The 24,843-nt window shown below is 46.1% G+C and overlaps 2 long non-coding RNA genes across 2 annotated transcripts in view; one reads left to right on the forward strand and one right to left on the reverse strand.

Annotated features, from left to right (window-relative positions):
• The window catches only part of LOC130152479 (uncharacterized), an 83,588-nt gene that overhangs the window by 3,641 nt on the left and 55,104 nt on the right, over nt 1–24,843 (reverse strand). The gene's annotated exons all lie outside the window — the stretch shown is intronic.
• Nucleotides 10,255–16,220, forward strand: LOC130152480 (uncharacterized). The gene is made up of 2 exons (XR_008822987.1): nt 10,255–10,491; nt 10,847–16,220. It is a non-coding gene; the product is annotated as an uncharacterized LOC130152480 (long non-coding RNA).

Raw genomic sequence — 24,843 nt, forward strand, 5'->3', positions numbered from 1 at the left:
AAGTTTAGCATGCTGTGTGCAAGGCTGGTACCACTTGCCCCAACAGCGGCATTTCGGTGTCAGCACATCTCTCCCTCACCCTGAGATCCTCGAGCAGGTTGGCCTGATCCACTACCTATCTGCAGTGCAGCAATCAGATCTGCTTAGCACAAGGAAGCAAGATCCGAAAGAAAAGCCGTAACACGAAGGGGCCCTCCCAAGCTGCAGCCAGTCTCTCTCCCATCTCACGGCCCAGAGCAGCTGTGCTGTCATCTGCATGGACGTGAGCTTACACGTGAGGGGCACAACCTGCTCCTCCGACCCCACACAGGAGTCTCGCACATCAGGGGCAAAGAATCTGAGAGGTCTGTTTGCAGGAGGTGTTAAATAGGAAGGTCCCCAGGAAGGGCAGCTTCGCAGGCTTTTCTCATGTGATCCCACCTGCCATCGCTGGGAGAGGACTTTGCACTCATCCAAACAAATTAACAATTCATTTCCAACCCTGACATGAAGATTAACCCTGCCAATTAATTCCTTAATCTCTTGCTGCCGACAAGGCTCACAGTTGCCATGTGGATGCTAGTCCATTGGGGCCTGAAGCAGGGCCATTCTGTTTAATTAACGCTGCGTTCAGGATATGGTGTAGCTGATATTCAAACATATTCTAACTATACAAACCGGAGCTGTATCTTACACTTCACTGATGCGCCAGACAGCGTTTGATGGATAACTCAAAGAGGGCAGAGATTATCTCAACGCTTATGGCAGCTTTTGCTGCACAAAGGAGATACATTAACCCATACAGAGTCATTTAGCCATTGTAAAGTTGCAGGAAATTCTTCTTGGTCCTTTCCACGATTGATGTGATAGCATTACAAGTTCAACGGGATTTAAAGTGGGTTTTAAGATATTTTAGGAAATAGTCAAACTTGATCAGCTGGTGCTGTGACAACAGCAGCCTCCAGCTGAAACACAGGCACATGCTGCATCGAGAAAGGTGTCCACCCAGGTTTCTGGCAGAGAAGTTTCTCTCTTATTTTGCAGGTTTGCGTGCCTGTGACAGACAAAGAAAAGCAGAGAAGCTGGCAGTGAGAGCAAGCAGCGAGCCTGGAGACTTGAGAAGAGCACAGGGAAATCGTTTTCGGGCAAGGCACTGTGTGTATAAAGTGTTTGGATCCACGAGCACAGGCAAAGTCTCACAGTATGCAGCAGCATTCAGAAAAACAGTGTTTTGCACCTTTCCAGGAAGCAGCGAGAAAACAAAACTCCACGAGACTATGTCAGTCGTCTTCCTCCTGCCTAAAATAACTGCCAAGCTGTTGGGTTTTGGCTCGGTGCTGGAGGGAGAAGGAGCAGCCGCACTGCATGGGGAGGCTGCTTCAGGGAAGAGGTTAGACTCCTATCCTGAATTGCCAGGAGCTGGGAAACGCGTGAAATACAATAAAGAGAGAAAGTGATGCTCAGTCACCTCAAGGGCTCTTTGTAAACCAGCTATAACAAATTGGGTCAATTCTCCTTTGTTTCTATAGGTTTTGCCATATATAATTAAAAAGAGACTGCCCATTAAGGTGCTTTACGAAGTTAACTAATACTCAATCAAATCTATGAATAGTATTAAATTAAAGACTACAAAACCTCTCTGGACATATAAACCAGGAAATTGCAGGTACATAAAGTAAGCAAGCAACAAATTTAGTGACTGTTACAACTAGTCTGGCGGGTGGAACAAGTGGAGGTATCGCAGAACTGTAAGGAGCCTATGGATTGTATAAACACCCAACGTAAATGGTGTTTACAGGGAAGCACCAGGAAGGAGGCGGTATGATATACTGGACAGGACGCTCTGCTCCACGTAGAAGCTAGGCAATGTCTGGTTTGGGCGTTTGGTCGGGGTTTTGTTGTTGTTTTTACGTATTGGGGTTCAATGCTCATTTATACACTGAACTGCTTTAGCCCAGGAAGGGTCAAGGTCACCCTGTTGCAACAGCCAGCCAGGCAGAGTGAAAAATAAAGCCTGGGTTTCCCTGCAGACCTCTGCCCACCAGCTCCTGACAAGGCGAGAGAGACACCTGCCGTCTGTGAGTTATGAAAGGGGAAACAGCATCTGATGCAAAAATTGCATCGACCTGATTGGAACAACCAGTCCACCAGCTGGTACAGGTACAGGTACCCATTTCCAAGGTCACACTAGAGAGTTTTTGTCTTCTTTAGTAGATCCTTTTTTTAAGATGTGCAGTAAAACCAAGAAAGGGTTGAGGACTGGAAGAGTCTGAAGAACAGATCACTATTTACAGAGTGGAGGCATCTTCCAAGACACTCTGCCGTGTTGCTGGAGAATCAAGTCTTCATGTCCCCAGGGTTTGTTTCCGCAGGATTTGTCAGAAGGACAAAAAGCTCGCATGATCTGTCGCATGGGCTGTTGCTCATGACGTGGTATTTTGTGCAGGACTCAAGCTGTCCTTGTTGATTCTTGGCAGTGTTTCCATCATTAAGCCGCTTGGTACCGACTCTCACTAGGATTTGGGGCTAGTGGTGTGTATGGCAGAGGGGTAATTTGCTGCGCTCTACAGGATTATTTGGCAATTCCTTGTTTTCTAAAGTTGTCACACTCTTCTAGGCACTTCTACTATAAATAGCTCTTGGGTGGGTGCCAGGTATGTGGTTTCTTCCAGGCAGAAGCCCAAACCAAGCAGTGAAACACTGTACTATCAAACATGGCACACAGCGGTGTGCACTGGTGTGTGGACACAGGGAGAGGGAGGTAAGCTGTTGGTTGTGCACTGCGGGAGTCGGTAGGAAAGCCCAGGCAGTGCTAACAGCACCATCCTGCTCTCTGGTACTCAATTTATGCTTAAAATTATTTAGCAAATGCAACTTTTTCAAAGCCACACCGAACACTGGCGGAGCTCGGAGTCCTGCTCGAACCGCATACGCACAGTCTGCCCCTGCGCTCAGCTGAGCCGCTGTGTCACCTGCAGACACATCAGGACACATCGCAGGCTGAATCCCCCCAGCCCCTCTGCACCCCCCACCTTGCACCAACCTAACACAGAGCAGCTCCATGAGAACTCAGCCTCCCACTTATGCTCAGATCATCTTTAACCAGCAACCGAAGCAATCATTTGCATCTCCTGTCATTAAGCCGTCTGTTTGATCACAGCCAAGCAGCCCTTATGGGGATCTGGCACAGACTCACAATCCAAGCGTGTTGGGAAAATGACTTCAAGGCTATTTAGAGAGGATTCCCATGCCTACAACAGTTCACAGTTCAAGGGGATCCCCATCTCTGCCTGCAACACACACTGTTAAACACATGCTGCCAGAAAATTTTGCTTTGGGAGGGAGGAAGCAGAAGAGAATGGCCTGACAAGAAGTTCAACAACATCAGCCTTGGCCTGGGATGTTTTAATTTAATGAAGGATGGTAACGCAGGATGGAGCAGGCTCAGTTCTTCACTGTCCCCTCCTTCTCTCCCCCATGCACTCTCCATCCATCTCCAGCAGTGCCACTTTTCCCAAGCGTAAGCGTTACCCCCAGGCCTGAGCCGGCAGCGACCCCTGCCACCAAACTGCACCTCCACTGCTCCCTCCCTTACAGAGGGCTGCGCGCCAGCCGCTGTTATCTTGGCTACCTCGCAGCTCCGGTCCCCGAGCAAAGACTGGCTATTCTATTGCCAGCCCTCAATCGCTCACTCCTTCCCTTCCCCCTCACACCTGAACTGCATTGATCTTAAAATCCCTGCACAGAGCAGGGGGTGGCAAAGGAGCCGGAGGAAGGTCGGGAACAAGGCTCCCTGTCCTCGCAACACAGCTCTCCTCGCCAGCTCAACTCACTTGAGCCAACGGTTGAACGAAACCAACAAGGCTGTGTCCCAGTCTCTGCTACGCTAAGTGAGAAGCAATCTTGCCATTGCTGGCACGCGTTCCTGGCTCTCTAGCAGACAGAGCTGGCGGGAAGCGTTGCGGGATGCCAGGAGATGCCCCTTCTTGCATTGCCCACCCCTGCACCAGCAGCAGGACAACCCTTCTGCCTGGGGTCTGGCACCAGGACGCACAGCTCGCACACTGCGGCGACTGCTCCTGTGCCAACACGTGTTTGAATAATGGTATTGCCAAGCTGAAGCCTGCAGAGACGTTTGCTTTTTGCTCCCATGCACCTCTGGAATGTCTTCTTTTAATTGATCTCACATTTGGGGATTTTCCTAAAATACTTAATGGTTTCATGGCCTTGCTTCCAAGGAGGACTTTTGTTCTCTTTTAAACAGACTTCAGTGCACAGTAATGTCACTTGCTTTCTTGAAGATCTTGGGCTTTCTGGGCTCTAGAAATCCAGATGCTGGCTTTCCTGCTGTCATCCCTTGGCATCCTTTCCTTACTTTCATCTCTTGGCAATGAAATGAAACCAATTTGCGAGAAAATCTACTGCAGACGTTGTCTTCAGCTGAGTGGAAACTCCCAGTTCCTTTTGCTGTCGCTGGCTCAGGAACATTTGTGGTTTCTGGCACATCCCTAACAGGTATGAAACTTGTACAACTGCTGAATCATGGGCTGTGCAGGGACTGACGCAACACACCACGCAGGCAACTTTCAGAGGTGGCCTTTGGCTGAGAATTCACTGGGAGGAGGGAGAGGTGAACACTGAACACCTCCATGGGTATGCAGGCGTGGAGGTACGGGCCACTGGCCAGCAGCAGCCGGGAAGAGGTGGCCCTAACCAGAAAGGGGTGTGTGGCTCATGCGGCTCAGCCCACGGAGGATCGGGCAGAGCTCCTGGGGAGGACGGCTCGTTTGTAATGCTGCTCTTTCCCCGTGTGATGGCTGCAAAGGGGGTAAATGGCATCACACCTGTCTGACAGCCAACAGCAAAGGCAACGCCACTCCTACATACCCAAATACAGACGTGTAACGTCCCATTCTGTCACCCTACGCATCCCCGGTCTCACTTCTAGCAAACTATTAAGGAATATAATTAGAAACGCTCTCTACGATTCTCTAATAGCTGAAAGGACCCACTCCGTGGAAAGCATCTGAAATCAACAGCTGGAAATCCAAGCTGCTTCTCTCTGTGTGTCTTTTAAAGCAGAAGGGAAAAAATTGCTCCAGACAGACCCTGCCATCGCTAGGCAGTGAGAGAACACACTGGGCAGCTCCTCTTCGGAGGCACATGCAAAGATACCTCTACTGAATGAGCAAGGCTGCTGTCTTTTGAAAGGATGGAGGTGTAACACAAAACGATCAGCACCATAAGAACTTCCTGGCCACGGTGATCTGTTGGTAATGGACCGCAAGTATGTGGTGGAGTTTGCATTAGTATAAACAAGCAGCCTAGTAAATTTATGCTGCATTAGTCATGATAATAGCAGTCACGGCCTATTGTAACATAACCAGAATTCATTAGGTGCTTCCCTGTCATCCATATGAGTAATAGTAATAATAACAACAATTAATACTTCAAACACGAACAAGTTCGTCCTGCTCTTTTAAAAGCAAAAATATTGCTGCCCTTATTTTAAGGATGGGAACCTGAGATAAGCTAGGAGGGTGACCTAATCATTGTTATTCTTTGGAGTACAGGATCACTTACAGTGTTTTGGCGCCTGATTCATTTAGGTAATTATTTTTGCGATCCACCCATAAGTAGAACAACAGAGACAAAGATTTGGAAATGGAGAACAGACATAAGACCATGTTGCTTTGTAGGATATTGGATACTCTTCTCATTACCTCTGACTGGTGGCAACAAATGCAGGAGTTTTGGGAAAGAAAGGCAGAATATGATGAGTGACTGCATCCTGCTTAGGTCTTGGCTCCAGACCTAGGGAGTGCCACAAGATTCATGCACATTTTCACTCTACCCTAGAGCTCTTGGTGTCAGGGACAGACGCAAAACAGGAGCAAAGATTTTAACACATCTCTGGAATCCAGTCTCTTGGGTCCAGAACCAGCCCTGGTGTCACTGGCTGGATACAATGTGATCTGGAAAGGCGAGAGGGTCACACACCTCGGTTCCCACAACCAGCATGAGGAAACATGTCCCACCAGGCAGAGTCAAGGCAGTCGTTACCAATCACTCCGTACTTCTAGTAAGCCTGTCCTGGAAAACTCTCCAGAAAACTGCTTACCGATCAGTCTTTACTACATCCTGCTTTTTGTGCTGAATCCACCTAATCCACAAGTCTCCTACCACTTTTACTTATGTCACAGTTATTTCAGATAGTAGAAACTTCCGCTTTTAGCTTCAGACACCCAAGCTCAACTTTCTAAGAATAAAGCCTTTATACCAAATACTCCAGACACTCCATAAGCACTACAGTAATCATCATAATACATATCCATCAGTCCTAGAGTCAGTCTACAATCTGTATATATAAGCGTGATTTTCCTGGGGGGTGCAGATGTCAGCGGACTCCTAAATCCCTCTCCTGCTCTGCAGCACCAGAGTGGGACAGGGGACAGGTCAGGAGCTGCACTAGTTCCTGGGTAGTGAAGGAACCATTTCACCCTGTGCCTACGTCAGTCACATTTCAGTAACGCTGGAGGCTGCCAAGCTTGAGAAAACCACAGTGAAGGAGGTACTCGGAAAGCTCTTGACTCAAACCAACTTATCCCTGACTCTGCTGGAAAGGCAATTGCCTCTCACCGCGCCCAGACCTAAGTCAAGATCCCGCCAGGGCGACAGAACGCCGTTCATAGGGATATTCCTCACATGGGCAGTTTCCTCCTCGTGCTAAGCTCAATCATCCTCAAAGGTCACAGCAGAGACCTTTGATGCTGGTGTGTGACAGTAGGAGACAGGCAACAGTTCATGGGAAGATCCACCCTCTCCCAGTCCGCAAATTTTCCCATTCATGCCTATGCCCTTACTTCAGCCTCAGGCTTGGCAGCAGGCAGAGCCGCTTGGCTATCTAAACAGGTGCCACAGGCAGCAGAATGACTGACTTTGGCACATGCTGCTCCAAGATTTGTGCAATCATATCCAGGAGTTTTCAAAGCTTTTGGATTTTGCAAAAGAGTTTGCAAAGCCGCAAAAGGTCTTTGAGACCACAGCCCCTGAAAAGTCAGCTCAGCCGTGTCTCTGTTTCTTGCTTGCTGACAAAAATCTAAAACATCACCACTGCCAGCCACATACGTGCTGAACTGTGGAAGAAGCGGGCTGTTTTCCTCACCTTCCTGCCCTGTTAACTGAACTGGCTGATGTTGAGGGGGATCATGTACTTCCTTTGCAGGTTGGGGCCGGTGGACAGAGTGAGGGAGGACGGTGGATTTTCAGATTCGGTTTGGACATGCAGTCCAGCAATGCCAAGTAAAGAAATCTCGTTGGGTCTGAGCAATGAACATGCCTGACAGAGAGCCATGAGAGGGGAAACCCCAAAGGGAATTAGAAGCACATCCAAACTCCACCAGACTCAAGTAGCTCTTTTCCAGAATCCAACAAGTCCAATCGCTGGTCCCAGAGGTATTCCTGCCCTGACCCTCACTCCATTACATTGTCAGTGTGGCGATTTGCCCCACCGTGCTTTACCTGAGCCAGCTGCTCTGGAGCAAAGGCAGGTGGTACAGACTACGTCTGACTGCAGCACCCTTCCAAGCTTGGGAGCCCACAAGTCTGGCATATCCCCAGTGCTCTACCCACCTCACCTAATTCCCAGGAAGAATCTTCTGATGAAATGGTGGATGCAGCTTCTTGCCACCACATTCAGGTCCCTTAATTCAGGAAAAGACCACTGTATCTCCCTTGTTTCTGTTTTCTCTCTTTCCAGACTACAATCCATCAGTAAGGGTTCGGACAGCAGGGAGAAGTCTGGCATTTCATACAAGAGAGTGTAAAAGAGAGTGTAACGATCTTCCATCCCCAAACCCATGCCAATCCCCACCTTGACACCCTGTTCACCTTGTTCAGCTATGTCTGGTGACTGACTTGGCTGTAACTTCCATCAGCCATGTTAAAACCAATGCTTCTGGAGGGATTTCTATTTCAAGTTGCACTCAGAAACAGTCCATTATTTGCAGAACTGGTGATAAAGGGGTCGAGTGAACCCTGCCAGCATCCAGATGACAAAGTATTAATATAATACATAAACAGTTATCGTTGCATGGCACCACACACCCTGTCACAGCCTGCAGAGGCCCCTTTTCTCCTCAGCAGCTCTTGCCAACAGCAGACGGCTTTGCTTAGCTCCTGCACTGGGTCTGCCCCAGCGGGAGGCAGTTAATTGTCTCTGCTCCACACACCCATGGCCTGGGTGGCCTTGCTTTGGAGACCAGCTGAATCGAGCTGTGGTTTTGCCACGTAAGGAATATAAAAGAGCAGCCCTGTGCAGCAGGGGACTCTGATGGATCAGATTGAAATAGCAAACTAATGCTGGTCTATCCAGGCCACTAAGAATCAGAAATCAGATTAGGGAGAAGTCACTTACTGCACTGTCCTCCAAGCCAGCATTACTCAGGGGATATAATGGAAGTGGAAGGACTATTAGAAGTGAAATGACCAAACGATGCTAAAACACAGGGTGAAGCCTCCACAAAGGTATACTGTGCAAAGGGTACATGGTTGGGTAAGGACTGAGAGCAGCAACCTTTAATTACCTACAAACATGACACCTCCGTTGCTCACTTCAACTCCAGGAACAGGTAAGGGTGCGATACTGTGCTACATAAAGCTTCAGATATCTATTTTAAATAGTCCAGAACCCAAATCCGCAATCCTTGCAATTCTGCATGTCAAGATCACTCTCCTGCAGGTTCAGCTCACAGCTGATGTGACCCTGCTCCCAACCCTGCCAGCCAGGAGACTCCTCATGAGGGCCACCCATGGCTCCCCATTCAAAACAGAAATCAGCTCCCTGCAGAAGGGCTTTTGCTGTGCCCTTTTATCAAACAATAAGAAAATTCACATGTTCACTTTTTGTGTGTTGGTCTGCCCCAGGTGACAGCACTGGGGCACACAGGGAGCCGGGATATTAGAGGGTCTGGCTCAGCAGCCCACCGGCCTGGTGGGCACCAGTCTCAGATTGGAAAGCATCAGGATAAACAGACTGAGTCCCAGTCAAAGACAACAGGTGCTCACTGTATATAGATAGCTGAACTCCAGAAAAATCCAAAAAACAAGTGAACCGCCAAAGCTCTCCCCACTTTACTATCAGCTCTATTTTGTCTTAGAGTACAGGAGACCACAAAGCTAATGACCGGAGGGAATAAAACAGAGTTCTTGATCAAAATCCAATCCTATTATTTCCCAGCTTGTAGAACAGAGACAAAACAACATTTAAGTGTCTGTCATTTACTACTGACCTTTGAACAGAAATTTTCTGACAGCCCTTGTTTGTGTTTCCGTTGGCAATGGGCTGTTTCACAGATTGCCGGCTGTGTGCTGCAAACGTGGTGAAGCATATGTGAGCCCACAGAGGTTTCAGTTTTTGCAGTCATCTGAATCCTAAATTTAAATATCATTTAACTCGCTGCCGTGTTAATGCTTTGAGAGTCACACAGGCCAACTGAGAAGACATAAATACTTCACAGGCTGAAGTGGTCATTGCTTTGTGCAAAGCAAAGCAGTCCAGTCCTTTTTGGTCCCGTGGAACTTCAGAGTATGAAACCAGCAAGATTAATCCCCCCAGTGAAAGATTAGAGAGTCAGTGATGCTTTCTACAAGTGCCAAACACACCTCTGAAAAACAAGAAAAGTGCCCCAAGTAATTAAAACTGAATATTATCATTATTAATTGCAGTCAGCTGAAATCACGAGGACCTGAGAGATTGTAACGACCAGCAAGTCTTCCGGATTTGACAGGGTTCAACACTAAGCATTTTCTAACTGGTTGAAAATACTGAGATGAAATTTTCGAAAAGATTTGAAGCTTAGAAATAATACTGCTTGGTGAAAAAGTTGTTTGGAATTTAGATACAATTTAACAGAACAATCTTTTGTAGAACATTTTTTAACATAGTCTGTGATTTATCAAATATAATCCTAGAGAAGTCCTTAATTGTGTCTTAAACTCTACTTAGCAGTTTTAATTATTCTATTAAAAATAATAATTAAAAAAACCCACAGCACTTTCTAGGTTAAATAAGGTGTTAAAATAAAAATGAGGCCCTGATTTTGAGAAATTTTACAAAATTCTCCTGGAAGAAGAATTTCAACCGCTGGTCCTATGCCACTTCGTACCGGGCTCACGCTGCTTTTTTTCACGATCTCATTTGTGAGGCTGCAGTAACCTGAAACTGTGAAAACAGGGCTCCTATAAAAAGGAAGAAGAACCCCACCGAAAACCACAATAGGACTCAGAGAGGACGGAACCAACAAGTGCTTGCATCAGCCTCACGTGTCCAGGATGCCGTGTTCATACTGCCGGGGTGCGTGGCTGCACCCAGCCGTGCTCTCAGCCACGTGGCCGGTGCTCACTGGTGGGTCGGCTCGGACACACCGGCTGACGGCCCCACGGTCACACAGCTCCCAAGAGCCCGGGAACTTCCCGAATTTCACACAAGCCCGTACAGCACCAACAGCAGTGGTGGGTGCTCAAAGTGAAAGGGGAAGCAGAGATGGGTTTTGGAGAAAAGTTATTTCCTTCTTGCAAAGCACATCTGTGAGGGTTAGGTTACTTCACAGAAAAAATTCTTGTGGGAAACAACTCAGCAGCCCCAGCAAGACAACTATCTCAGTGCACTGTAAATAAAAGCCTGACTTTTGGGAAGTACAGTTTTCACTCCTGGAAAGCGTTAGGACATGTAAGATGCATCTACAGCAGCATGGTGTGAATCCTCTCCTTTCCAAACCTGCTGGCCACTTTGAGATAGAGCCACGTGAGCTCCAACGGCATCCCAGAAACAACACCATGAGTAAGCACTGGCTTTTTCTTTCCTCAGATAAACCAGATGAAAAGACACGGAAGGGACCCTCCCTGGGAAACCCACGGGTCTAACCCCACCAACTGCCCCAGCCATGCTCAGCTCTGGCTGGGGCTCCTGCTCCCAACAGGAGTGGAACTGCAGAGCTCCTTCACTGACTGCACACCTCATCCTTCTGATACAGCTTTGAAACCACATCCCTCGTCCATTCTTTTCACCCCGTCTGTGCAAGAAACTCACAGAGACTTCAGGCTTCCCTTGGAAGCACAGTGGAAATGAGGTGCCTGCTTCAAATGCAGGGTTTTCTACTATGCTAAGATGCACGCCACAAAAGCGCAGCTGTGGAAAAACTGTCCCTGGACTACGTTTTTCAAGCTGGAAGCCTGTCAACAGTCCTGCAACTCTTACACAGGGTATTTTCTAGGTTTATTTATCTTCATTCCTTCTCCCCCCATCTCTGAAGTATTTTCTTCAAAATCCCAAGACACTTGCCGGTCAAAGAATGAGTCGTGTTTCTGGCGGACTATGGGTCATTTTTCATCATATCCAGTGTGGCAACACGGGGCAGATGCTCACTGATTTGAGTTATGGTCCAGACACACTAATCAGTCTGATCTGTGAAGAAACTCTCGGTCTTTCAAAACATTCACATGGTTTCCTACCAGCAGATCATATTGCAACAGGAGTATGTGTTTTTGTATTTCTTCATACTGTGACACTGCTGGAAAAACACATTTCATGACCTCAGGATAAAGGGGGGAGGGAACTAAAAAAAATACAATAAACAGATGATGCCCCTCCCCCACCCTGTATACTTTAGGAATCTCCTTCCCCTGCTCCCTTTTTCACCTTCAGCTTGTGCGCTTGGATGTGTTTATGTCTCTGGTGAGCTCAGAAGTTGCAGCACCAGGCAAGCAGCTTGGTAAAGCCTGATTTGCAGCCTGAATACCCACCCAGCTCTCAGAGGACATGAGGACCACTTCCCAGGCTGACCACTGACCCTGGTAACAGGCTGCTTTACATATGCTGAAGAAAAAAAAAAAAAAAAAAGAGAGACCAGCTCTACTACTGCAAGGCATCTACAAAGCCAGAAGCAATCTTCATCTTCCTGCTTACTGGCACCAAACAAGACAGAGCTATTAAATGGGGCTTTTTTTCGGAAAGGAAATGCTGCCTAGTGGAAGTAGAAGCTTCTCAGCAAAGCAGCTCACAAGGGCTCTCATCCAGGCTGTGTTGCTTTGACCACATTTTGCCAACACCACTGAGAAGCCCTGAGCCAGTGGTGAAAGGTTACAGCACATTTTATGCCTTGCATGAATTTTGAACAGCAGTGCACAAGTCCAGATAGCTCCAGCTTTCATTCAAGAGAGCTGGCTCGCCAGCCACAGCCCCAGAAAGCCTGCAAAGTTATAAACCTCCGTACCTGTTCTTGGGAGTCTCACAGCTATGGGTCTATCACACGGAAGCAGAGGAGTGTTCTGGTTTGTTTATGGTTTCATAGTCAAAGACCAGAGCCAGGACAGGAGGAGTGAAAAGGGATGGCAGGTTCTGAGAGAAGGACATGTCCTGACCTGGAGCAATCGACTCTCACTCATCCTTTAGCACAGCACGGTAGCAAGGCAGTGTCACTTAGCAAATTCTAGATGACAATTAAGACAATCTTTCCCTACAGGATAAATGGGATTTTTCTCTTCCAAAAATATGTTAGTGAAACATTCCTGACAGTTCATCTCCTGTTGTTGGTGTAAGAAGATGTTGTAGGCTAATTACCTGACAACACAGGCTTAAACAGACCAGGAAACCAGCAGATTTCTCCTTTTGGTTATATCTGTAGGAAAGGGGTTTCTTTGTTGCTCTCACTGTGTTTTCCAGTGCCACTGTTTTAGAAACCTGGGCACCTAGCTCCTGTAGACACTGCCAGCAGGTGGGGACCAGAAGAGGACTTAAATGCTTCAGAACTCTTGTGCATTTGAACCCAGAGGGAGGTAAGTTCATGAGTCACCTTTGGGGAGTCTACGCCCGATTAGTGAGCCCTTGATGGAATACTGGAAGCACATCTCAACCTGGACACTGGGACTAAATCAAACGGGAAGGAAGAGAAGGAAAGGGAACCAGTGCACAGAGCACACAGACTATCGGAGACAGGAATGCAACCCAGCAGGCAGATGTGATGGATGCAGGAAAAAGTAAAGAGATCAGGACAGAAAACATGGCCCTGCACACTCATACTCACAAACATAACCCTTACTTGCCTGGGAACAAAGGAATCAATCTTGCAAACTGTATAAGGATTAGAAATAGGCATCTGAGCTTTCCTTTACATAGAGTTATTAACCTGTAGCATTATTTTCCACATCGTACTGGGACCATTATGCGTTTTCCCAAAGTATCCAGGACTATCAGTAAAACTTTGGATTCAAAAGTATGGAAACAATCCACTTCGGTTTTCCTTTCCATAGATGTCCAGTGCTCTGGTCCTAGCAAATGACCTAGATTCCTTGGAGAAGAAATTTAATCACTTGCAGGGAGCCCATGCGGAACAGATCACAATATTTGTTCTCTGATCCAGTCACAAAGACGTCATCAAGCTTACTGCATTTTGACTTCTCATGACTAATCTGCACAGAAATATCATCCAAGAAGCTCTTTACAGAGAACAGGAAAGCACAGATACTATGCTCAGGTTTTCAGCTAAATGGGCATGTGACGCTGTGCTTTAATTTTATGTTAAATGTCCTAGCCAGAAATCTCACGTGACAGCTGGTCCTGAGAATTCTGTAATATGATAATGAAATGTCTGCCTATAAACAAAAGTGTTTGTATTACAAGTGCTTTCCCATGGCATTTAACTATGCAGCATGAATCAGAGGCAGGCACAGCAGCAGGTTTTCTTAGGTCTAAGCAAGTATCTTATTGTATCCCAAGAGAAATAGAACAGCAATATGTGATCTTTCCCCAGCAGTGTCGCACAGCACAGTCCTAGCAATAAAAATAATAAGATCTCTTACATTTATACAGTATATGTATCTATTATTTCAAAGAATTCTCAAAGCTATTTACTAACTACGTATCTATCTCAGCATTTGAGATTGCTGCTATATCACGGGTTGGCTGCAAACAGCAAGGTCTCATGTGGACTTTGCAGAGCGTCTGGCGCTTCTTTTGGAAAGGAATGTGAAGACTGGTACCAAAACCTCTGGCAGGAGAAGAAAATTCCCATGCCATTAAATCCAGCCACTTCTGAAAGACAGCTGTGTACAGAACAGAAACACAGGAGTCCAGGACAGCTCATGAGAAAAAGTGCCACAGCCAGCTGGAAGCACGTGTTGAATTCAGTTGGCTGGGGTATGACCTCCAAGGAGATGTCCACACTACAGACTTGATCCAACCAGTGCTCCCCACTCTCCTAATACTCACCGGCCAAAGGCTTGCTCAGGAATCTACCAGCAATTTGTCATTATCTAAGTTTCGAAGGGTTGGGATAAACCTGACAGCAAAAGGCAATAAGGCAGGGACCCCGGCCGCCAGCTCTGACAGCGTCTGTCCTCAGACCTTCTCGTGTGGGTGCAGCACACAGGCATGGGGGGGTGGACACTACCCCCAGGCTAACAAACCCTCTCCAAACAGCAAAGCAGGGCAGATGATCTGACCGGCTCCTTGCAATTCCCCCTCCTAGCTGGCTGATCGGGTGTAGAGCCTGAGTTGACCCAGACGAGCAATGTACTTGTGCTCACATAACCTCGCATGTGAGCTAACAAACTCTGACAGATAGTAGCGTACTGGCTGCGTATAACTCAGATAACCAGAGGCCTGACTCTGATCTATCGACACCGATCTTACCCCAGTGTAGTGCCACTGGTTTCTGTTGAAATACAGCCAAGGTTGGACCGATTCAGGAAAAGTCCAGATGTAATTTTGCCTACTGAAGGCAGGACTGCATTTTAAGTGAGAACAGATTTAATTAGTGCTGTTTTAACATGATGAGTCGAAGAATTAGGAAAGGGGGGAAATAAAGACAGACAGAGCTCCAACAACTATAAATTTTAATCTCCCCACTGTGAGTTTAAAAAATGCGGGAGAGTTGAGGAAGGGAAGAGGAATTACCAGAGGGAAATAATGTCTCTCCTAACAAGATAATGCGGGGTTTGGGAAATAAAACCAGATAGAAAAAGCCTGGAGTTAAGAACCCTGCTGCTTAAAAGCAGCACTGAATTCCCATCACTGCAGGTTATAATGGAATGGTTCTGCTTTGCTTTGTATTTAACATTCTACATTTCACTCCTGTTCACAGACCTCTGTGGAAAGCCAAGTTTTGATGTGGGATTACGGTGCAATGCCTGATGACCACATTAGCCATCTGCTCTCTTGCAGGTCCGAGCACAAGTCCAGGTCTTTCTCAGCCAAGAGTCGTTGGCTAAATGAAGTGACATTTCTGATTTGCGTGTCAAACTGTTTCCACTACTGCATGCACGTGAGCGTAGCTGTGGTTTGCTGTTCAGCACGGTTGAATCGCGTTCAAGACCGGCAGGAAGAAGACTTCCAGCCGAGACCAGCCGCTAACGGCTCACCTGGCAGAGCCACTGCCCATGGCCTAGGCAGCACTTGCCAAGTTCAGACATGGCTTGTGATGAATGAAGAACACACGCAACAAGTCTAGCCACAGCTAAACAGACTCAAACACCTGGCCGGGAGCCAGCAGATGCAACACCACGCGTTTTACAGCATACTGGGAGAGGGAGCATGATCGTCTATCTCCAGCAACAGACTAGGCTCAGCATCTTTGCTCTCTTATTTATGAGAAACGTGGTCTGCTCAAGGTTCACGCTCCAAAGAACTAAAGATCCACTGACATAAACTCCAAATGATACCCAAAATTAGACTGAAACACGTTCTAATAATTGGCAGCAGGCAAGAACTTTTATCTGCTTTAAATCAAAGCAGAAAGGAATGAAACAGTTCCAGGTGGATCTGCTGTGTAGCGGAAATGCCTTAAATGCCCAGAGGAGCACAATATAAAAATCGAAACACCCCGATATAAAGCCTCTGACGTCAGAGGAGCTGTTTCCTCCAGCCTCAGCCAGCTTTAATAAAAATCCACTGAGAAGTTCCAGAAGCAGCATTTACTTTGGAGTCTAAAAGACTTATTCAGTGTCTGCTATAAAAACAATTTTGAGAACTTATTTATTGGAGCTGGTGGGTAGCCCTGGTGTGCTTCCTAGTGCCTCCTGTCACTGCAGACAGACCCACACCCGACAGATGCCCACCCAGCCAGTAACCAGCCATCAGCTGCATGCTTGCCCTTAGTACCCTGCTTGTGGGTAAAAAGCAGTAAAATAAACTAATAACATTTAGTAATAATAAAAAATAAAAATAAATTAATAAGGTGCATTTCCTGGAGGCTGAAGTAATCACTTCTGTCTCTCACAAGTGCAGTAGGTGCATCCCACCTTACAAGGACCACTTCTGTCATATCACATCGCTCTGCAGAGCTTCACAGTCCCCCGTGTTTCTCGGTGCGCTCCCAGGCAGGTTCGGTGGCACACGGCCTGTTATGTCTCACAGCTCTCCCTGCTAGTCACAATCATGGACATTTTCCTCATCTTCACGTCTCCAGTCCTTCTCCAAAAGACTCAGCTTGCTTACATCTGACCCAGGTCTGGACATTGTCCTCCCCACCTGAGGGAAGGACACCCACGGGGGGTCAGATGAGCTATTTAATGGCCTCCTGACATTTTTGTAAGGTATTTGAAATGTGGAAAAGTACATAAAACCATCCCGCATGGGGGAACTGCCTGTATCGCTTTGCGGTGTCTCCCACCATCTCCACAGAACAGGAGCGTGGCTGCCTGCGTGCCCTGTACCAGACACGGAGCTCCCTGCAGAGCACACCAGTACCCACACCCAGCCTGCACCGTGCCCACAGCCCGCAACGAGAAGTCGGGCCAACTTCCCGAGTATTTATAGATCTTGAAAAAGAGCCAGAACCCTCTCTCCAAGAGGATGCGCAATTTAACATTGTGCAAAGTCATTAAACCTCCCAACAGCAACTGTACAGCCCTGATCTGGCAACAGGGCGTGTGAGCAGCCCACCAGGCTGCGTGAGATTAGTTCACACATACCTGCAGGCACACCTACCCCCGCAGCCCTGCTGGGATCAGAAATACAAAGCAAAACAATTGCTAAAAACAGTGCAGACATAAACGTACTCTTAAAGTTTAGCATAGGTCTTTGCTGACGGCAAAGAAATCCGATGGTAGAGACATGAATTTGCATTTTGCATTGCACAACAGTTCTCTGCTCCTCCCTTTATTTATCAGAAGGGAATATTTTACAGTTTCTCATTTTTATTTTCTGTTTTTACTCTGTTCTGAAGGAACCCTAGGCTTCAGCCCTCGGACACATGCTATCCCACATGCAAAAGGCCTTTGCAAACAGCCCCGGCTGTTAACATGGGTGAGGTTGGGGGTGTAAATTAAAATAGTTCTCTTGTACCCTTGGATTTTCTTTAGCCTATCTGATGGAGGAGATTAAGGCAATCTAAGAGGAAGTAAAAGTTCACAAACGGATGATTTGTCAAGGGATTTCCACAGGTTAGCTTTTATTTAAAGCTTTCTCAATCATCTTATCTTACTGGGCTTTAAAACTGGAACAGTCACCTTGGCACCTACATCTAGTCCCTGAAGTGTAGTTATAAACATGGCTGGGGAGGCCACTTCAGTTACCAGGGCACTTGACAGCCATCTGCTGTGCTAACGAAGGCAGATAATCAGCAGGCAGGTGAGGCAGCCATCACAACCAGGCTGAAATAAGGTCTATGCACTACAGCCCTTCTTCCAAGAGTCACGGGCACTGGAATCCAGCAGATGCCCGATTTTCAGCTTCTCAAAAGCAGTTTTATCAATCTCTGGATTGTAAAATAACTTTGAAACACGGATTAAGCATAACAGGCAGTATCTACTTGGCTCTGCCAAGAGTCTGTTACAAGATCCCAACCCTGAATTCCCTTAAGCCCCTTCTCAGCAGAGCTGGCTCCTGTCACGTGGCACCGCGTGTGCAGCAAGACGGGTGATTTTTAAAATTTGACCAAGGATGTCAGTGCCCAGAGTTATTTGCACTGTTTCCCCGCTCCGTTCCCACACACATGCTTCTACAGGGTCTGAAATTTCTGGATTGAGAGTATTATTTCTGTTCCAAGGAATGTTACTGCTGGTTAGGTTAGTTAGGTCAATGCTCTCGGAGAGTTTCACTGAACTCACTGGATCTCTACCAGAGACGAACCTGACCTGAAACGTCCCATCTGGGCTTGTGAGTGAAGCCATTGACATGGCTTCATTCAGCTAGACCGTGGGCACCTGACTTCAGGCCCTCATTTGCACCCTAAAACCTTAGAGGACCTTTGTGAACAACTGACAAAAAGCAATGCCTAAACCTGCCAGCACAAGGTGCCTCACTGGGAGCAACTTCGATGCAGACCATGTTAGCACTATAAGAAATGCTATTTGTTCTTTTCCCTTAACATCTTTACTGCAGTCTTAGCAAACTGCATTTCATCACTGCCCGCTACTGCTTTAACAAAAACAAGTTCTTTTAATTAAAAAGTGGATACAAAGCCTGAAACCCCAAGTGATGGATAGACAGATAGACATCTTGACTGAAGGCTCCTCGGCTGTTTCGCTGCTATGCCATTTTCTGACTCTGTAGCAAAGATCTGTCTCCTGAGTGGCAAGTAGTGAAATGTATTTGATGTCTGTAGTTATCTGCTGCTCAGATTCAAGTCATTCCAAATCATTCCTGGTACCACGCTATGGAGATCTTTCTCTGCCACGAGGGGCTATATGCATCCAATCTCCATGCATTTACAGTTTGTAACTGTAGCTGTCTAGTAATGCTCTACATATGGGCTTGAAAGAACATTATTGACAGCATATTGCTTAAACTGGGTGAGAAACTACTTCTCAACCTGTTTTCAACCTCATAATTCAGCAGTGTCCAAATTAATTTTATGATAATCTCATGCATCAATAAATTCAACTCACAGGTGGCTGACAGAACCCAAGATTTTGAAAATTATGTGCATTCCCCTTCAGGGAACAGACACGGGCAGAAGCAAAGGCTTGATTGCAGCCTGTGTATTTTTAGACACGTTAATTAAATCTGCCACATCATTTTAGATAGATGGCTCTGCAACTTTAATCCCAAGGTGCTGCCTTTCAGAGGGATTCCTGCGGGAGTCAATTATATTTTGTTTGCATAGTGTTAACAGGTGGTACCTGCAACTCTAAACTCTGGGCATGGAAATGAAAATCTGAAGAGCAAATTCTGTTCACTTCGCTAAAACAAATGTAATTGCAAGCAAATATCCAAAAAGCCCCGCTGGGATAAATTACCTTTCTCGGACTCCTCAGACGTATAGTTTGCCAATCTATCCAAGGCCAACTGGTGGTCAAGCCTCGCTCCTTGCTCAAAGAGAACTAGAACTGGTTCCTTTTTTGTCCCCAGACCTCACTGCTTCCGGTTTCTTCGCCTGTATTGGTCTGCCAACACCCAAGTCTTCCCTCACAGGTATGGGAAACTGATGACTTATCTCTTTCAGCAACACCTCGGTGGGGCTGAGGGAAAATTAAAATAGAGGGGGACATCTCAGGCATGACATTGTACACACAGTTGAAGCTCTGAACTCACTGAGGCAGAACATAGGCATGACAACCAAGACAGCAATTGAAAGAAGTATTTGTGCATCAGTTGAGATTTTTGGAGCACCCAGTGGAGTTAGATGATACTCACTAATCACTCAGTTAAAAATCCCTTAATTTTGAAGGCCCTGTAACAGTGATGAAGTTACATTGCTACCCAGTACAACAGACAACTATTAGAAGGCAGGTACCCAATAGCCACAGGAGTCAGTATGATTTATCAGTATTGTCAGGATAATGGCACGCTGGGATCAAGTCCCTTCAAAATAACTTGACATGATTTCTTTGCTGGTCGGGCAGATTTTAGGCTGACTTGATCTGACAATGAACATCCCAAGTCCTCTGCTCTCATTTTGAGGGCATTTCCTTTCTTGTCTAATTTTTCCTCGGATTCCCTACGTTAAAGCTGGTCAAGCCCATTTAGCTGAAGGTCCTCTTTACTCTGTGGACACAAAGCAGCAGTTATCTAGCATAAGGATGAGCCTATATTTTGGCTGTTCCTAAACTGTGATGGGGGAAGATTCCTCCCTTGTTTTCCCGTAGTTTGCAGTTTCCAAACTGTATGAACACATTGCTTACTTCTGACGCTCGGCTTTTTTGGTTACTGGATACTGCACTTGCAGTTTCATCTCTGATCAGCCAGTGAGTGCTCTGTCCAAGCTTTTAAACACTACTGTTAGCCTTGATTTATGAGGTGTGCATCTTCCAAGGCCACAGGTCGTCTTCAGTACGCTAATCTCTGTTAAAAGCAATGAGTTTTCATCCTAAATTCACTGCCAAAGAAGTTTGCTTGGCTTTAGAAGTCTGACTTTAGCCAGAGAATTTTTTCCATATAAATGGTAGAAAGGTTTGATATAAAACGGGGCATGAATTAATAATATAGTCATATCTCTCCAAGTCTTGCTGATTTGGAAGACCTGACAGGCAGGACAGGGCTGTTCTCTGATAAGGGAATTGTCAAAACAGGCCAGACACTATCACAGAAACGAGCAGGAAAAAGACCAGTGAGGCTACCAAATCCATTCCTTGGAGAAAGGGCAAAATTCCTGTTTGCTGCTGTACAGTTTTTAGTGAACAGAAGTTCAGTCTAGCATTATAAGTGACTCAGACGTGAGACATCCACCACATCCTTTGGGACAATATTCCAGTATCCAGTGAAAAGTTCAGCCTAAGTTCACCTTTCTCCTGATTACATCCTTTGGTCTTTGTTACATGCTCTTTAGGTCACCATAAGAAAAGTTGCTGTCCTCTTTTCCATTTTCTTCTCAATCCTAAAATAAATCTCCTCAAAATATTATTTTATGTTTATCTCTGCTAATTACATGTAAAAATTCATTTTTGCTCACATGACCAAGGTCAAGGAACACAGTGTAACATATTCCATAAAAGAATGTCCTTGTGGTATTTTCAACATAACTAAATATTGGAAGGACCTTTATAAAGCCCCAACTTTCAATCAACAAATCAAAGAGACTCACCCACATTGTCTGGTGGCTTTGGGAAAAAACCTCAGCCTGCATGAAATCAGTGGGAGTTTTATCACTGATTCCACTGGAAGCAAGATTTTTCAAATGGGAACTTGATTAAATAGACTTCCTGTGATTCTCCAACTTCCAGAGGTGAGCTGGATTTGAAGCACAAGGACAGAGCCAAGTTGATCTCCATGAAAAACAAAAGCATGAATGCTTTTAAAGAGGAAAAAAAAAAAAAAAAAACCAACCCAGATCCCTGAAAACTGTGGTAAGATAGATGTTGGTGCATGATTGCAGGGAATGCCCTGTCCTTACGGCAGGTAAGATGCACTTCCCTCTCACGTAGTACCTAAGCACATGGCATCTGCTCACGGTTTCTCATGTGGGAGTCAGATGCCTTCTGGTTCCTCAGACTAGTTCCTCCACACAGGTCCACCAAAGGCCACAGCATCCCTCATGACCATGGACCGCCTCAGGTACCATACAGTGCTTTGATGGATGTTGCATTGCCTTCCTTATCCAGGCATTACGGTTTCCACATTGCTTGCCCACTGCCACAAAAAGCAAGGTGACAGAATATATGCGACAGCATCACTGACCTGGAGATACCTCTTCCTCTCCAGAGCTCTCTTTTATCCATTCAAAGGTGTTTTAGCATATCAAGTCTACGGAAAGCTGCCCAGCAGCCCTGCAGCCAGATCAGCAAGTCATCTGGGCCCATTTGTAAATGGTGACAAGCAACAACTTTCAGACCCAGCACCCAAATACCCCAAGAGGCCGTTTCAGGAAGGGAAGGGGATTTGGCACAGGCACCATAATCTTATCAGCTCTATTGTAATTCTGCCAAATTCCCCTCCTTAGGGTTTCTTTTACTAGAAGTTCCTCCATACTCAGCCCTCAGTTCTGTGTCATTTTGCTTGCATATCAAAGGGTGAGTTGAAAGCTCCAAGCGGGAAGGCAGATGCGTATATGCAAACACAAATGGCAAGTCCCTGTACTTCATTGACTTTGGGATCTGAGGGACATGAAAAAGCAGAACAAAACCAAGAGAGTAAAGTGTCCAGCCAAATTACATCTGTCTTCCCACTATGATTCCCAACCAAAGTACTTGGAAACCCCAGGAGAAATGTCATCCAACACATTAAATTCTTTAAAAGAAGAATGAGAATGGAACTGTAAGTCTATTTCACCCCATATAGTATGATTTCAGGCCAGTTCCTGGCTCAAATTTATCATCAACACTGAAGTGCAGGGCCCAAACCATTGAGATTCATTCCATTGAATCTGGATTTTTATTCCCATTCACACTGCCGCTGGAGCTTGGGTTTGGGTTTGATTCATTAGAGACCAGAGACTCGGGGTGATCTGGCTTGGACTTCAAGGACTGAGCCACTTCTCTATTCTGTACCTTAACTGAAACAAGAATATAATCTGAAAGATACTTCCTTTGACTTGCTTTATCTCCAGTGGAAGGGCACACACTATTAACAGATGGAGCTTATTTAATTTAATAAAGGCTGATTTTAATCAGACTTAGAGTCCATAGCAATTAACAATGAAGTCCTCAGTTTCTGCAGAGGTCATCAGTCATTTCCCTCCCAGAGACATGGTGGGGTGCAGGGAGATGACAGCCAGCCCACACTGGCCTGTGTGCCTGGATCAGGGAACAGCAACACGGTCCCTGCATGCTGTTCAAGGAGGGCAAGCCTCAGGAATAGTCAATCCAGCGATAAGGACTGCCCAAAACCACTCTGCATCGGGATCAGGCTTTTTTCTGAGCATGTCAAAAAGCTGCACGTGCCCCTGACAGCCCACACAGGGAACTAATGCAGAGAGGCTCTGCTGTGAAAATGCAACTTTCCAAGTATTTATGAGCTTTAGCTATTTTTATGTTTATACACAGCATCCTGCATGAAGGCTTATGCCTGAGGGTCAGCGGACGCCTGGGGCCACGCTTGCAAACCTGCTAGATGTGCCCGCTTCACTGATGTGCCACCGACAGACAGCCCAGCTAGAAACAGAATCAAATATGGTCACCAAGCAAAGGAGGCATGACAGCCAGGGTTCAACACCCTCTTTGTGGAACTGCTGGGGAAAAAAACCCCAAAAAACCTAAACAGAAAACCAACCCAAGCTACAGCAGTTTTCAGAAGCTGAGCAACTCAAACCCTCAGGTCGTTTCTGAGATGACTTAGCAGGAGTACCTAAGCTTGCAAAGTGACCTGGTGCCTAAATCAGACCCGCAGTTATCCTGCCTGGTCCCCTGGCACTCACTCTTCTCTGCTTTGAATAACTTTCCTTCCCAATAATTTCACTGTTACAGTCAATGAAAATACCCACCAATATTCAAGACCAAGAAGGCGGCTTTTGAAATAATAAATGGGAGAAATTACTGTCCCAAAGAGAATATGAAAAAACCAACAGTGAGAACTGTAAATACTATAAATTTGCTCCCTGTTTTCCCACTACATTAATAATGTTAGGATTAATGTCCACAAATCTGTATATTTCAAATGCCTGAGAAGAAGAGGGATTGTAAAGCTGACCTGTTCCTTTGCCAAGTCTTTGATTTCTGCGTTATGCTTCCAACAGCTTATGAAAAATGTAATATAAAGCTCTAGACGGTAAACTGAATTCTATTTTTTCCAGCATTCAACACAATTCAAAGCATAAAAACAAAGCACAAGGTGGCATGTCCCCCTTTTCTAAAGGTACACATCTTTTCCTCTAAAACAACAGCAAAAGAAAACCTTTTATTTCTGCTGCCTTGCTCCCCTTCTGGGAAGAAAAGGAGAGGTGCTGTTGTCCCGTTAAATAGCAAGTCCACCCGCTCAGATAAGGCAGGCTCGCCTCTTGAATTTGCATGTGAAAATTACCCTGCTTCAGCTCTGGAAATTATGCTTGTAGGTGTAAAGAGAGTAGCTTTTCTGCTTTGAAGTTTGCAAGGCAGCAACGATGAAGGCAGGAATTAACTCAATACCGATTACCAGCTCTTGGTCTCCTCCACATCAGACTTTTGAACACAGAACAGAAACACACTGAACAGCCAGGTTACGCTTCTTTTTGCGATCCAAAGCCCTCAAAGAGAGAAGACGAAAGCTGTGTTTGTTCCTGGAGCCCAGCCTTTCCTCTGAGCTGTCTGTTACTGACTCAGGCTTGTGTTGGAAAAATACATCTTCAGAGAAGTGCCAACATCAAACACACAAGAGATTTTACAGGTACACGTATTGAGGCCTCTCTGTGAAGTGCTATTTCCCAATGAAAGCATGACCACGGGAATGCACTGGAATATATTAATAGTAAGAGGGGCACTCACATTTTTCTTTGGGCTGCTAGGCTGCTATTGAATATGGGCTAAACTTCCTCCCCCCCCTCCTTAATGGCCCCTTAATTATCATCACAAAGTTCTAATTTGGATCCTCCACCAGGAAATCACTTAAGCATGCACTTAACTCCATCTTCTTTAAACAAGCAAACAAACAAAAAAGCTCGTGCTTCACATACTGCAAGCATGACCCATACTGAAATAGCTGGTTATGCACTTCCCCAAAAAGGAGATGCAGTGCCAAAACCAATCCTGAAATCCACCATCCCTGGAGCAAAAGGCATCAGTTAACAAATGCACAACAGCAGTGCGGAGAGGGAGGCACATCCCAAGGCTGCTGATTAGATAAAGTCTCACAGTGGACAGCTGTAAGGTGGAGGGAGTTTCAAAGGTTTATGCAGACCTTCTTGGTCCCCTAGCCTAACCCACACTCTTCTGCAGGGGTAACACACAGCCCTGGCCAGGACGAGCCTTGCTCTTTGCAGTTGTTGTCATAATTTCTTGAGGACTTCTGCATTGCTCTGT

Source organism: Falco biarmicus, chromosome 7 (assembly GCF_023638135.1).
Source record: "Falco biarmicus isolate bFalBia1 chromosome 7, bFalBia1.pri, whole genome shotgun sequence".
Taxonomy (NCBI): Eukaryota; Metazoa; Chordata; class Aves; order Falconiformes; family Falconidae; genus Falco; species Falco biarmicus.